The sequence below is a fragment of the Phyllobates terribilis genome, unplaced genomic scaffold (genome assembly GCF_046119375.1).
Source record: "Phyllobates terribilis strain yellow unplaced genomic scaffold, ASM4611937v1 Scaffold_5__5_contigs__length_657084704, whole genome shotgun sequence".
Taxonomy (NCBI): Eukaryota; Metazoa; Chordata; class Amphibia; order Anura; family Dendrobatidae; genus Phyllobates; species Phyllobates terribilis.
Window position 1 is genome coordinate 653,595,921 of NW_027362765.1, and position 15,072 is coordinate 653,610,992.

The 15,072-nt window shown below is 43.5% G+C and overlaps 7 non-coding genes and 1 pseudogene across 7 annotated transcripts; all 8 read right to left on the reverse strand.

The window, feature by feature from the left end:
• Nucleotides 1–591: 591 nt before the first annotated feature.
• On the reverse strand, nucleotides 592–782 carry LOC141149670 (U2 spliceosomal RNA). Its single transcript, XR_012245961.1, has one exon. It is a non-coding gene; the product is annotated as a U2 spliceosomal RNA (small nuclear RNA).
• A 1,115-nt stretch (nucleotides 783–1,897) lies between these two features.
• On the reverse strand, nucleotides 1,898–2,100 carry LOC141150698 (U2 spliceosomal RNA; annotated as a pseudogene).
• A 6,155-nt stretch (nucleotides 2,101–8,255) lies between these two features.
• On the reverse strand, nucleotides 8,256–8,446 carry LOC141275180 (U2 spliceosomal RNA). The gene has a single exon (XR_012323430.1). It is a non-coding gene; the product is annotated as a U2 spliceosomal RNA (small nuclear RNA).
• A 1,115-nt stretch (nucleotides 8,447–9,561) lies between these two features.
• LOC141149699 (U2 spliceosomal RNA) lies at nucleotides 9,562–9,752 on the reverse strand. Its single transcript, XR_012245988.1, has one exon. It is a non-coding gene; the product is annotated as a U2 spliceosomal RNA (small nuclear RNA).
• A 1,115-nt stretch (nucleotides 9,753–10,867) lies between these two features.
• Nucleotides 10,868–11,058, reverse strand: LOC141149671 (U2 spliceosomal RNA). Its single transcript, XR_012245962.1, has one exon. It is a non-coding gene; the product is annotated as a U2 spliceosomal RNA (small nuclear RNA).
• A 1,115-nt stretch (nucleotides 11,059–12,173) lies between these two features.
• On the reverse strand, nucleotides 12,174–12,364 carry LOC141150111 (U2 spliceosomal RNA). Its single transcript, XR_012246381.1, has one exon. It is a non-coding gene; the product is annotated as a U2 spliceosomal RNA (small nuclear RNA).
• A 1,115-nt stretch (nucleotides 12,365–13,479) lies between these two features.
• LOC141149672 (U2 spliceosomal RNA) lies at nucleotides 13,480–13,670 on the reverse strand. The gene has a single exon (XR_012245963.1). It is a non-coding gene; the product is annotated as a U2 spliceosomal RNA (small nuclear RNA).
• Nucleotides 13,671–14,785: 1,115 nt separating this feature from the next.
• On the reverse strand, nucleotides 14,786–14,976 carry LOC141275181 (U2 spliceosomal RNA). Its single transcript, XR_012323431.1, has one exon. It is a non-coding gene; the product is annotated as a U2 spliceosomal RNA (small nuclear RNA).
• Nucleotides 14,977–15,072: the final 96 nt, after the last annotated feature.

Genomic DNA, 15,072 nt, shown 5'->3' on the forward strand with positions numbered 1-15,072 from the left:
AATGCCACAGACTAATCAACCAAACTTTTTGGGTTGGGTTCTCTTTTATAGTCTGCAGGCATTAAATGAAAGAAGTCAGTGTTCCAGCAGAAGGAGACAACGTTTCAGAAAAGGCATTGTAGCAAACCAAAAAAGAAATTTTAAGCGCAGCAGAGTAACCAGCGCACATACCTGTTAGCTCAGGTGAGTTTAAAAGGCTGCTGTTGATAACAAGGGCATTTGCTAAATAGATGGTGTGTGTGCAACAATATACTGAAAGGTCAATTATATTGTGCAGCTTATCTCACCACCTGTAGTTATTTAGGTGAAAGCTCCAAAATGCTTGCCTAATATGTCTGTTTATCCAAAAGGAAGTAAAAAGGGAGAGCTAGAAAGATAGCATTGCATCACATTACATGGCAATGCAATGCACAGTTGCTGAAGTTGAACCAAAATGAGCTTGTAATCTGGCTTCTGCAACTTTGAACATGAAAAATCCAATGAGGAGAAGAAAAGCAAAGCCAAAGAGTCCATCCCAAAATCCGACAAACAAGCAAAATGAACAAAAAACATTGAATTCAATTCTTTCTGATTTTAGAAACTGCATTAAAGAAGGGGTGCACCGGTCCTGGAGATACTGCAATACCAGGTCAATGCGTGGAGTGGACAGAGCAAGCTCTTTTTCCATCTCCCTGTTCTAAAAATCCATTTAATATATGGTCCCCAGATAGGGGACGTATCAGATATTAAACTGATAAGAACAGATACTACACTTGATCTTAGCCAAAAAGCCGAGAAGCGATAACCAGAAATGGTTTCAAACTACGGAGCCACCCAAGGATCCTGAAAAGTCCATTTGTGGAGATGAGCTCCTGGACTCCCGTTAAGAAGACATGTTGTCAACCTCTAGATCCCTTACATGCCTGCACTTTTCGGCTTGCTGCTGCTGCAATCCACGCGTTTTAGATCTGCATAACTCCACCTCTTTAAACACAGCACCTTCACCCCCTGCTGTTCCCACCCGCCTCAACACCGTTGGAAGGGAGGAGAACCAATTAAGGCGGGGGGTGGGGTGGAACGAGCAGCTGTCTACCCTTAGCAGGAGGGCTCCTGATTACATACCTCTCCTGCTGCTGCTGCTGCTGGCTGTCCAGCAGCAGACTGAAGGTGGCTGCTGCTGTGCACAGGTATATAAAGGCTCAGAGCCTATTATGACACGCGCAGCCAGCGTTCCATTGCCACATTCCATCTACTGCAGGCAGGATACCTGGCTGGCTGAATGTCGCTGAGAAGCTCACAGAGACCGCCATAAGCAACAGTTTAACAGAATGCCACAGACTAATCAACCAAACTTTTTGGGTTGGGTTCTCTTTTATAGTCTGCAGGCATTAAATGAAAGAAGTCAGTGTTCCAGCAGAAGGAGACAACGTTTCAGAAAAGGCATTGTAGCAAACCAAAAAAGAAATTTTAAGCGCAGCAGAGTAACCAGCGCACATACCTGTTAGCTCAGGTGAGTTTAAATGGCTGCTGTTGATAACAAGGGCATTTGCTAAATAGATGGTGTGTGTGCAACAATATACTGAAAGGTCAATTATATTGTGCAGCTTATCTCACCACCTGTAGTTATTTAGGTGAAAGCTCCAAAATGCTTGCCTAATATGTCTGTTTATCCAAAAGGAAGTAAAAAGGGAGAGCTAGAAAGATAGCATTGCATCACATTACATGGCAATGCAATGCACAGTTGCTGAAGTTGAACCAAAATGAGCTTGTAATCTGGCTTCTGCAACTTTGAACATGAAAAATCCAATGAGGAGAAGAAAAGCAAAGCCAAAGAGTCCATCCCAAAATCCGACAAACAAGCAAAATGAACAAAAAACATTGAATTCAATTCTTTCTGATTTTAGAAACTGCATTAAAGAAGGGGTGCACCGGTCCTGGAGATACTGCAATACCAGGTCAATGCGTGGAGTGGACAGAGCAAGCTCTTTTTCCATCTCCCTGTTCTAAAAATCCATTTAATATATGGTCCCCAGATAGGGGACGTATCAGATATTAAACTGATAAGAACAGATTTTTTTTTTTTTTTTTTTTTTTTTTTTTTTTCTCCTCAGACGAGGAAATTCCACAGTCTATGGAAACCAGACAAAGGAAAATTCCATCAAAACAGCTGCGTCAAATCCAATACGCAATTTGCTGTCCCCATCATCATCGGAAATATTTATTTCATATTTCAAAACAACAATAACAAAAATCAAGAGGTACTAACAATATATCTCCACTTTTTAACTTTCCATATTCCCTCCGCATCCACTTCCCCTCTCCTCTTTTTGTCCCATAGGAAACACACATACATCTTCCCCAAAATCACCTTCACACTATCCTTTACAGCAATTTCCTTCCTTTTAAACACATACACATTCCTCACATCCCATAACACTTCCTTTATACATGCAAGCATCAACCACAAGACTCTTTCCTTCGTCCCATCACATATTCCCAAACCAAACATAAACAACTCAAAAGACAACAAATTCACACCACACAATTCTTTACACAAAGGCCCCATTCTCCCAATCACATCTCTAGCATACTGGCAATTCCAAAAAACATGCAACACACTTTCCCTTCCACCACAGCCATTTCTTGGACACATTTCACTCCTCACCAAACCTCTATTCCTCTGAAACTCTCTCACAGGTAATACTCCATGTAAAGACTGCCACACAACTTCACTCTGTTTGTTGGTCATACCACTTATCCGCACTTTCTTCCAAACCTTCTGCACATCACCACCCCTAACCATATTTATTCCACATTCTACCTCTCTACATTCAATCATCCTATACACAGCCTTCTTATTCTCCAGCAATCTCACATCTGCATCACACAGTTCATACCTCACCAAAAACTTATAAACCCACACATACCATACAGGCACCTCAAAAGCAATCGGACATCGCAAATCCCTTTCTTGCCACTTTAAACGAAACAAATACGCTCCAAATAAATACCTACACATAGATGAAAACTTTCCATCCGCCCTAATCACTTTCAAAACAAACACAACGATATTCACACCAAAAAACACGTCCAAATTCGGAAAACCCAAACCACCTTTTTCCACTCTTTTAACCAAAATTTCTCTCCTAGCTCTCTCCATTTTCGAGTTCCACAAAAAAACAAATAAAATTCTATTCAAGCTTCTCATACACATATATCCTGGTGGAAATACTACCGCAATATATAAAAATATTGGCAACACCACACTCTTAACAATTAAAATCTTCCCAAAAAAGGATAAACTCCTCAATTTCCAAAAATTCAACTTCTGCTCAACTTTTCCTTTCGCATCATCCCAACTTTCTTTCCCATCCAAACTCTCTGAAAACTTCACACCCAAAACTTTAATAGGTCCATTCACTACATTCACACCTACATCCCTACTTAAACTTCCGCCTCCAAAACCCTTACACTCACTCTTTTCCCAATTCACTTTAAACGCAGATGCACCACAAAAAATAGACACTAACAACTTCACCCGCCTCACCGAACATTCAGAATCACATAATACACACACGTCATCCATATAACCACTCACCTTCCATTCTTTTCCTCCACCTCCCGGCACTTGCACACCACGAATTACCTTATCTTTCCTCAGCATACACAACAATGGCTCAATTGCACAAATAAATGCTACAGGGGACAAAGGACACCCCTGTCGCACACCCGAAAACACATTCACTTTCCTACCCACATACCCATTCATTAAAACACAGCTATAAACACCCGCATACAAACTTCTCACTCGCCCAACAAAATCAGCCGGAAAACCCATTTTTAACAACACTCTGAACAAAAAACCATGCGACAACCTATCATAAGCCTTTTCAAAATCCAAACTTAACAAAAATACACTCTTCTTACGACCCATGCAATCCCATAGACAATCTCTCAATATACACACACACTCATGAATCCGCCTCCCAGGTACCGCACAACACTGCTCATCCCCAATCACACTCTCTATCACATCACGCATCCTATTAGCCATAAGTTTTGCATAGATTTTATAATCACAATTAAGTAACGTTATTGGCCTCCAATTCCTCAGACTTTTCAAATCCCCTTTCTTAGGAATTAACACAACCATACCTGCACGCATACTCTCAGCCACCTCCATGTTTCCCCACATATACTTACATACATCCACAAAGTCCTTACCAATCACACCCCACATCACACGATAAAATTCTACTGGGAGGCCATCCTCCCCCGGCGTCTTATTCAAAGCCATACTACACATAACCTTCCATACCTCATCACCAGTCACCTCACCCATCACTCTCTCTCTTTCTGCTTCACTCAACTTACTCTCTAACACACTCAAAACATCATTCTCCAAACATTCATCCCTCTGTTTCACTGCATACAGATCCTCATAAAACTTAGCCACCTCTTCACACATATCCTCTCCACTCACCTCACTTCCATCTGCTCCATACACCACGCTCATACTCTGTTTCTTTCCAAAAACTTTTTTAAAGAAAAACCGAGAACATTTCTCATCCTGCTCCATCTTATCAATCTTTGCCCTAAACACTATGCTTCTCCCTCTCTCCAACAAAAACTCACTAATCTCCTTTTTTACCTCTAAAATATCCTCCTCCACCTCAACTCCTCCTTCCCTTAACTTATACAAAACGCTCAACCGCGCGTTCAGTTTAACAAAACTCTCTCTTTTAATTGCTGCATACTTGTATCCTAAATTTTTAAAGAACATTTTTGTTTGTTTCTTCACCCAGTCCCACCACTCACAAACATTCCCAAACTCATTTTTATGCTTACACCATTCTTCATACCGCCTTTCATACTCCTTTCTCACATCTTCATTCTCTAACAGTTTAACATTTAACTTCCACAATCCTCTCCCAAACACTCCATCAACTTTTATATCCAACTCACACAACATACACACATGATCTGAAAAAAGAACGTTTTCCTGCCTATAATTAACAGAAACCATATTTTTAGAAATAAAACAATAATCCAATCTGGATTGTACCCTACCACTCTCAGAAAAGAAAGTGTTCAACAAAGGATTCATGTTACACACGCGCTGCATATCACACAACCCAAAATCATTCACTAACTCCAATAATGCTTTCCCAGACACATCCACATTCACTCTCCCCACATCACAGTTCATATCACCCACAATTACCACAGGTATTCTTCCTGGAACAAAAAGCTTAATTTTTTCAAATAAATTTTTGCGCTCATTTTTTTCAACTGGCGCATAAACATTAATAACACAAAACTTTACATTCTTGTATACAAAATTAGCAAGGATACATCTCCCCACCTCAATAACCAAATAATCACTCAAAACAACCTCCCTTCCTTTAACCAAAATACCCACACCATCATTCTTATTACATGCACTCCCCGACCACACAGACGCTCCATAAGACCATTCATCCCCTTTCACACCATCCACTACCCCACATTCTTGTAAACAAAAAATAGATGCATTTTGCATAGCTAAAAACTCAAAAATAGCAGCTCTTCTTACTTTACTTTTAAACACTCTTACGTTTTGGGACACTATGGTAAATCCCATAATACTTCTACTCCTTCACCAATTACACAAAGAAATAGCCTTTGGCCTAAACCAAAGCTCACAAGAGGACAAAAAGAAAAAACATTTACAATATTATATGGTGACACTATCCAGCACCACCACTATCCTCCTCCGCCATCAGAACAGAACAGCTGGTTTCCGACCCGCTGGCTTCACCAGCCACACTCCTCATTCTGGCAGTTCTGATCTTCCTCTGAGGCTCACTAAAATCTGCATCATCACTGCCCCCACCATCCTCCCTACGACTCTTCTTTGCACCCCTATCATCCTCCGAAGAAAAATCTTCAATGTTTTCAGGACCCGAAGGGTGTTCAGGACTGTCGGGTTCCGAGATTTGCACTTCACATCCTGTTGCGTCCATTGCCTCTCCAAAAGTCATCATCTCAGGCAGCTCTGCTTCCACCACTTTCCTAGATATTCTTGCAGACACTGCCTTTTTCTCCACCTTTGCCACTTCCCTCCAGAACTCCTTTTCTTCCCTCCGCTTCTTCCTCATTTCTTCAGCAGAAGAAGAACATGGTCTCAGGGACACCTCCTCTGGCGCCGTAGAGGGAGAGGCTCTACCAGTTTCCCGCCTCCTTCCCTCTCTCTCCTCCCTCTCCAATCTTTCCAGCACTTTCAGTGCGCTTGCCATCTGCCTCCTCTCCAGCTCCTCCTCCTTCTGTTCTTTATCAGAACGTCTAGGTGCACTCATAGGACAGTCCTTATACATGTGATCACTACTCCCACAGACATCACAGGACTTGGCCTCTGGACACTGGTTGGCCATATGCCCCTCCTTTCTGCAATTTCGGCAACACTGCCCTTTAAGGCATGTTACCATGGTATGTCCGAAAGAAAAGCATCTACGGCAAAACATGGGCTGGCCTGGGTAAAAGAGGAAACCTCTATGGCCTGCAACGGAAAAATTTGATGGAGGGTGTCTAAAGCCCCCCACACTGTCAGGATCCCTTTTCAATTTCACACGGAATTTATACTGACAGTTAAAGATTCCTAGACAATTGACTTGCTTCACTCCCTTCCGCACATATTCACAGTAGCGAGAGAGGAAGCACTCCAGCAGCTCAGGGTCTGTAAAAGGGTTATAGACAGTCACAGTCACCTCCTTTTCTTGCAGACCAAACAAAGGTTCCCATCTAACTCCTTCCAAGCAGGGGTCACTAGAGTGACCACGGAGCCATTCAAAGACATTAAGGCAAACATCCTGGTCCATAAAGGTAACGTCATAATTACCTTGACGTGAAAATTCGTTGACACTGAAGATCTCAGAACGTCTTGCTCCAGCTTTGCCTTCAACGATGTCTTGGACAATGAAAACCACGTTGTTCTTGTTCTGGTCAGATGGATCCACGGACAAACGGATGGTGTTCTTCACAAAAGACATCTTGGATTCTGTCGGTATGGAATACCACAGGAAAAAGCAGAAAATCCTCCACAAAAGGGTCCGGATTCCTCCAGGAGACTCGCACCAATCAAGGTACAGTCATACGATCGCAGCCAAAAGGCCGAGAAGCGATAACCAGAATTGGTTTCAAACTACGGAGCCACCCAAGGATCCTGAAAAGTCCATTTGTGGAGATGAGCTCCTGGACTCCCGTTAAGAAGACATGTTGTCAACCTCTAGATCCCTTACATGCCTGCACTTTTCGGCTTGCTGCTGCTGCAATCCACGCGTTTTAGATCTGCATAACTCCACCTCTTTAAACACAGCACCTTCACCCCCTGCTGTTCCCACCCGCCTCAACACCGTTGGAAGGGAGGAGAACCAATTAAGGCGGGGGGTGGGGTGGAACGAGCAGCTGTCTACCCTTAGCAGGAGGGCTCCTGATTACATACCTCTCCTGCTGCTGCTGCTGCTGGCTGTCCAGCAGCAGACTGAAGGTGGCTGCTGCTGTGCACAGGTATATAAAGGCTCAGAGCCTATTATGACACGCGCAGCCAGCGTTCCATTGCCACATTCCATCTACTGCAGGCAGGATACCTGGCTGGCTGAATGTCGCTGAGAAGCTCACAGAGACCGCCATAAGCAACAGTTTAACAGAATGCCACAGACTAATCAACCAAACTTTTTGGGTTGGGTTCTCTTTTATAGTCTGCAGGCATTAAATGAAAGAAGTCAGTGTTCCAGCAGAAGGAGACAACGTTTCAGAAAAGGCATTGTAGCAAACCAAAAAAGAAATTTTAAGCGCAGCAGAGTAACCAGCGCACATACCTGTTAGCTCAGGTGAGTTTAAAAGGCTGCTGTTGATAACAAGGGCATTTGCTAAATAGATGGTGTGTGTGCAACAATATACTGAAAGGTCAATTATATTGTGCAGCTTATCTCACCACCTGTAGTTATTTAGGTGAAAGCTCCAAAATGCTTGCCTAATATGTCTGTTTATCCAAAAGGAAGTAAAAAGGGAGAGCTAGAAAGATAGCATTGCATCACATTACATGGCAATGCAATGCACAGTTGCTGAAGTTGAACCAAAATGAGCTTGTAATCTGGCTTCTGCAACTTTGAACATGAAAAATCCAATGAGGAGAAGAAAAGCAAAGCCAAAGAGTCCATCCCAAAATCCGACAAACAAGCAAAATGAACAAAAAACATTGAATTCAATTCTTTCTGATTTTAGAAACTGCATTAAAGAAGGGGTGCACCGGTCCTGGAGATACTGCAATACCAGGTCAATGCGTGGAGTGGACAGAGCAAGCTCTTTTTCCATCTCCCTGTTCTAAAAATCCATTTAATATATGGTCCCCAGATAGGGGACGTATCAGATATTAAACTGATAAGAACAGATACTACACTTGATCTTAGCCAAAAGGCCGAGAAGCGATAACCAGAATTGGTTTCAAACTACGGAGCCACCCAAGGATCCTGAAAAGTCCATTTGTGGAGATGAGCTCCTGGACTCCCGTTAAGAAGACATGTTGTCAACCTCTAGATCCCTTACATGCCTGCACTTTTCGGCTTGCTGCTGCTGCAATCCACGCGTTTTAGATCTGCATAACTCCACCTCTTTAAACACAGCACCTTCACCCCCTGCTGTTCCCACCCGCCTCAACACCGTTGGAAGGGAGGAGAACCAATTAAGGCGGGGGGTGGGGTGGAACGAGCAGCTGTCTACCCTTAGCAGGAGGGCTCCTGATTACATACCTCTCCTGCTGCTGCTGCTGCTGGCTGTCCAGCAGCAGACTGAAGGTGGCTGCTGCTGTGCACAGGTATATAAAGGCTCAGAGCCTATTATGACACGCGCAGCCAGTGTTCCATTGCCACATTCCATCTACTGCAGGCAGGATACCTGGCTGGCTGAATGTCGCTGAGAAGCTCACAGAGACCGCCATAAGCAACAGTTTAACAGAATGCCACAGACTAATCAACCAAACTTTTTGGGTTGGGTTCTCTTTTATAGTCTGCAGGCATTAAATGAAAGAAGTCAGTGTTCCAGCAGAAGGAGACAACGTTTCAGAAAAGGCATTGTAGCAAACCAAAAAAGAAATTTTAAGCGCAGCAGAGTAACCAGCGCACATACCTGTTAGCTCAGGTGAGTTTAAAAGGCTGCTGTTGATAACAAGGGCATTTGCTAAATAGATGGTGTGTGTGCAACAATATACTGAAAGGTCAATTATATTGTGCAGCTTATCTCACCACCTGTAGTTATTTAGGTGAAAGCTCCAAAATGCTTGCCTAATATGTCTGTTTATCCAAAAGGAAGTAAAAAGGGAGAGCTAGAAAGATAGCATTGCATCACATTACATGGCAATGCAATGCACAGTTGCTGAAGTTGAACCAAAATGAGCTTGTAATCTGGCTTCTGCAACTTTGAACATGAAAAATCCAATGAGGAGAAGAAAAGCAAAGCCAAAGAGTCCATCCCAAAATCCGACAAACAAGCAAAATGAACAAAAAACATTGAATTCAATTCTTTCTGATTTTAGAAACTGCATTAAAGAAGGGGTGCACCGGTCCTGGAGATACTGCAATACCAGGTCAATGCGTGGAGTGGACAGAGCAAGCTCTTTTTCCATCTCCCTGTTCTAAAAATCCATTTAATATATGGTCCCCAGATAGGGGACGTATCAGATATTAAACTGATAAGAACAGATTCTACACTTGATCTTAGCCAAAAGGCCGAGAAGCGATAACCAGAATTGGTTTCAAACTACGGAGCCACCCAAGGATCCTGAAAAGTCCATTTGTGGAGATGAGCTCCTGGACTCCCGTTAAGAAGACATGTTGTCAACCTCTAGATCCCTTACATGCCTGCACTTTTCGGCTTGCTGCTGCTGCAATCCACGCGTTTTAGATCTGCATAACTCCACCTCTTTAAACACAGCACCTTCACCCCCTGCTGTTCCCACCCGCCTCAACACCGTTGGAAGGGAGGAGAACCAATTAAGGCGGGGGGTGGGGTGGAACGAGCAGCTGTCTACCCTTAGCAGGAGGGCTCCTGATTACATACCTCTCCTGCTGCTGCTGCTGCTGGCTGTCCAGCAGCAGACTGAAGGTGGCTGCTGCTGTGCACAGGTATATAAAGGCTCAGAGCCTATTATGACACGCGCAGCCAGCGTTCCATTGCCACATTCCATCTACTGCAGGCAGGATACCTGGCTGGCTGAATGTCGCTGAGAAGCTCACAGAGACCGCCATAAGCAACAGTTTAACAGAATGCCACAGACTAATCAACCAAACTTTTTGGGTTGGGTTCTCTTTTATAGTCTGCAGGCATTAAATGAAAGAAGTCAGTGTTCCAGCAGAAGGAGACAACGTTTCAGAAAAGGCATTGTAGCAAACCAAAAAAGAAATTTTAAGCGCAGCAGAGTAACCAGCGCACATACCTGTTAGCTCAGGTGAGTTTAAAAGGCTGCTGTTGATAACAAGGGCATTTGCTAAATATATGGTGTGTGTGCAACAATATACTGAAAGGTCAATTATATTGTGCAGCTTATCTCACCACCTGTAGTTATTTAGGTGAAAGCTCCAAAATGCTTGCCTAATATGTCTGTTTATCCAAAAGGAAGTAAAAAGGGAGAGCTAGAAAGATAGCATTGCATCACATTACATGGCAATGCAATGCACAGTTGCTGAAGTTGAACCAAAATGAGCTTGTAATCTGGCTTCTGCAACTTTGAACATGAAAAATCCAATGAGGAGAAGAAAAGCAAAGCCAAAGAGTCCATCCCAAAATCCGACAAACAAGCAAAATGAACAAAAAACATTGAATTCAATTCTTTCTGATTTTAGAAACTGCATTAAAGAAGGGGTGCACCGGTCCTGGAGATACTGCAATACCAGGTCAATGCGTGGAGTGGACAGAGCAAGCTCTTTTTCCATCTCCCTGTTCTAAAAATCCATTTAATATATGGTCCCCAGATAGGGGACGTATCAGATATTAAACTGATAAGAACAGATACTACACTTGATCTTAGCCAAAAAGCCGAGAAGCGATAACCAGAATTGGTTTCAAACTACGGAGCCACCCAAGGATCCTGAAAAGTCCATTTGTGGAGATGAGCTCCTGGACTCCCGTTAAGAAGACATGTTGTCAACCTCTAGATCCCTTACATGCCTGCACTTTTCGGCTTGCTGCTGCTGCAATCCACGCGTTTTAGATCTGCATAACTCCACCTCTTTAAACACAGCACCTTCACCCCCTGCTGTTCCCACCCGCCTCAACACTGTTGGAAGGGAGGAGAACCAATTAAGGCGGGGGGTGGGGTGGAACGAGCAGCTGTCTACCCTTAGCAGGAGGGCTCCTGATTACATACCTCTCCTGCTGCTGCTGCTGCTGGCTGTCCAGCAGCAGACTGAAGGTGGCTGCTGCTGTGCACAGGTATATAAAGGCTCAGAGCCTATTATGACACGCGCAGCCAGCGTTCCATTGCCACATTCCATCTACTGCAGGCAGGATACCTGGCTGGCTGAATGTCGCTGAGAAGCTCACAGAGACCGCCATAAGCAACAGTTTAACAGAATGCCACAGACTAATCAACCAAACTTTTTGGGTTGGGTTCTCTTTTATAGTCTGCAGGCATTAAATGAAAGAAGTCAGTGTTCCAGCAGAAGGAGACAACGTTTCAGAAAAGGCATTGTAGCAAACCAAAAAAGAAATTTTAAGCGCAGCAGAGTAACCAGCGCACATACCTGTTAGCTCAGGTGAGTTTAAATGGCTGCTGTTGATAACAAGGGCATTTGCTAAATAGATGGTGTGTGTGCAACAATATACTGAAAGGTCAATTATATTGTGCAGCTTATCTCACCACCTGTTGTTATTTAGGTGAAAGCTCCAAAATGCTTGCCTAATATGTCTGTTTATCCAAAAGGAAGTAAAAAGGGAGAGCTAGAAAGATAGCATTGCATCACATTACATGGCAATGCAATGCACAGTTGCTGAAGTTGAACCAAAATGAGCTTGTAATCTGGCTTCTGCAACTTTGAACATGAAAAATCCAATGAGGAGAAGAAAAGCAAAGCCAAAGAGTCCATCCCAAAATCCGACAAACAAGCAAAATGAACAAAAAACATTGAATTCAATTCTTTCTGATTTTAGAAACTGCATTAAAGAAGGGGTGCACCGGTCCTGGAGATACTGCAATACCAGGTCAATGCGTGGAGTGGACAGAGCAAGCTCTTTTTCCATCTCCCTGTTCTAAAAATCCATTTAATATATGGTCCCCAGATAGGGGACGTATCAGATATTAAACTGATAAGAACAGATACTACACTTGATCTTAGCCAAAAGTCCGAGAAGCGATAACCAGAATTGGTTTCAAACTACGGAGCCACCCAAGGATCCTGAAAAGTCCATTTGTGGAGATGAGCTCCTGGACTCCCGTTAAGAAGACATGTTGTCAACCTCTAGATCCCTTACATGCCTGCACTTTTCGGCTTGCTGCTGCTGCAATCCACGCGTTTTAGATCTGCATAACTCCACCTCTTTAAACACAGCACCTTCACCCCCTGCTGTTCCCACCCGCCTCAACACCGTTGGAAGGGAGGAGAACCAATTAAGGCGGGGGGTGGGGTGGAACGAGCAGCTGTCTACCCTTAGCAGGAGGGCTCCTGATTACATACCTCTCCTGCTGCTGCTGCTGCTGGCTGTCCAGCAGCAGACTGAAGGTGGCTGCTGCTGTGCACAGGTATATAAAGGCTCAGAGCCTATTATGACACGCGCAGCCAGCGTTCCATTGCCACATTCCATCTACTGCAGGCAGGATACCTGGCTGGCTGAATGTCGCTGAGAAGCTCACAGAGACCGCCATAAGCAACAGTTTAACAGAATGCCACAGACTAATCAACCAAACTTTTTGGGTTGGGTTCTCTTTTATAGTCTGCAGGCATTAAATGAAAGAAGTCAGTGTTCCAGCAGAAGGAGACAACGTTTCAGAAAAGGCATTGTAGCAAACCAAAAAAGAAATTTTAAGCGCAGCAGAGTAACCAGCGCACATACCTGTTAGCTCAGGTGAGTTTAAAAGGCTGCTGTTGATAACAAGGGCATTTGCTAAATAGATGGTGTGTGTGCAACAATATACTGAAAGGTCAATTATATTGTGCAGCTTATCTCACCACCTGTAGTTATTTAGGTGAAAGCTCCAAAATGCTTGCCTAATATGTCTGTTTATCCAAAAGGAAGTAAAAAGGGAGAGCTAGAAAGATAGCATTGCATCACATTACATGGCAATGCAATGCACAGTTGCTGAAGTTGAACCAAAATGAGCTTGTAATCTGGCTTCTGCAACTTTGAACATGAAAAATCCAATGAGGAGAAGAAAAGCAAAGCCAAAGAGTCCATCCCAAAATCCGACAAACAAGCAAAATGAACAAAAAACATTGAATTCAATTCTTTCTGATTTTAGAAACTGCATTAAAGAAGGGGTGCACCGGTCCTGGAGATACTGCAATACCAGGTCAATGCGTGGAGTGGACAGAGCAAGCTCTTTTTCCATCTCCCTGTTCTAAAAATCCATTTAATATATGGTCCCCAGATAGGGGACGTATCAGATATTAAACTGATAAGAACAGATACTACACTTGATCTTAGCCAAAAAGCCGAGAAGCGATAACCAGAATTGGTTTCAAACTACGGAGCCACCCAAGGATCCTGAAAAGTCCATTTGTGGAGATGAGCTCCTGGACTCCCGTTAAGAAGACATGTTGTCAACCTCTAGATCCCTTACATGCCTGCACTTTTCGGCTTGCTGCTGCTGCAATCCACGCGTTTTAGATCTGCATAACTCCACCTCTTTAAACACAGCACCTTCACCCCCTGCTGTTCCCACCCGCCTCAACACCGTTGGAAGGGAGGAGAACCAATTAAGGCGGGGGGTGGGGTGGAACGAGCAGCTGTCTACCCTTAGCAGGAGGGCTCCTGATTACATACCTCTCCTGCTGCTGCTGCTGCTGGCTGTCCAGCAGCAGACTGAAGGTGGCTGCTGCTGTGCACAGGTATATAAAGGCTCAGAGCCTATTATGACACGCGCAGCCAGCGTTCCATTGCCACATTCCATCTACTGCAGGCAGGATACCTGGCTGGCTGAATGTCGCTGAGAAGCTCACAGAGACCGCCATAAGCAACAGTTTAACAGAATGCCACAGACTAATCAACCAAACTTTTTGGGTTGGGTTCTCTTTTATAGTCTGCAGGCATTAAATGAAAGAAGTCAGTGTTCCAGCAGAAGGAGACAACGTTTCAGAAAAGGCATTGTAGCAAACCAAAAAAGAAATTTTAAGCGCAGCAGAGTAACCAGCGCACATACCTGTTAGCTCAGGTGAGTTTAAAAGGCTGCTGTTGATAACAAGGGCATTTGCTAAATAGATGGTGTGTGTGCAACAATATACTGAAAGGTCAATTATATTGTGCAGCTTATCTCACCACCTGTAGTTATTTAGGTGAAAGCTCCAAAATGCTTGCCTAATATGTCTGTTTATCCAAAAGGAAGTAAAAAGGGAGAGCTAGAAAGATAGCATTGCATCACATTACATGGCAATGCAATGCACAGTTGCTGAAGTTGAACCAAAATGAGCTTGTAATCTGGCTTCTGCAACTTTGAAAATGAAAAATCCAATGAGGAGAAGAAAAGCAAAGCCAAAGAGTCCATCCCAAAATCCGACAAACAAGCAAAATGAACAAAAAACATTGAATTCAATTCTTTCTGATTTTAGAAACTGCATTAAAGAAGGGGTGCACCGGTCCTGGAGATACTGCAATACCAGGTCAATGCGTGGAGTGGACAGAGCAAGCTCTTTTTCCATCTCCCTGTTCTAAAAATCCATTTAATATATGGTCCCCAGATAGGGGACGTATCAGATATTAAACTGATAAGAACAGATACTACACTTGATCTTAGCCAAAAGGCCGAGAAGCGATAACCAGAATTGGTTTCAAACTACGGAGCCACCCAAGGATCCTGAAAAGTCCATTTGTGGAGATGAGCTCCTGGACTCCCGTTAAGAAGACATGTTG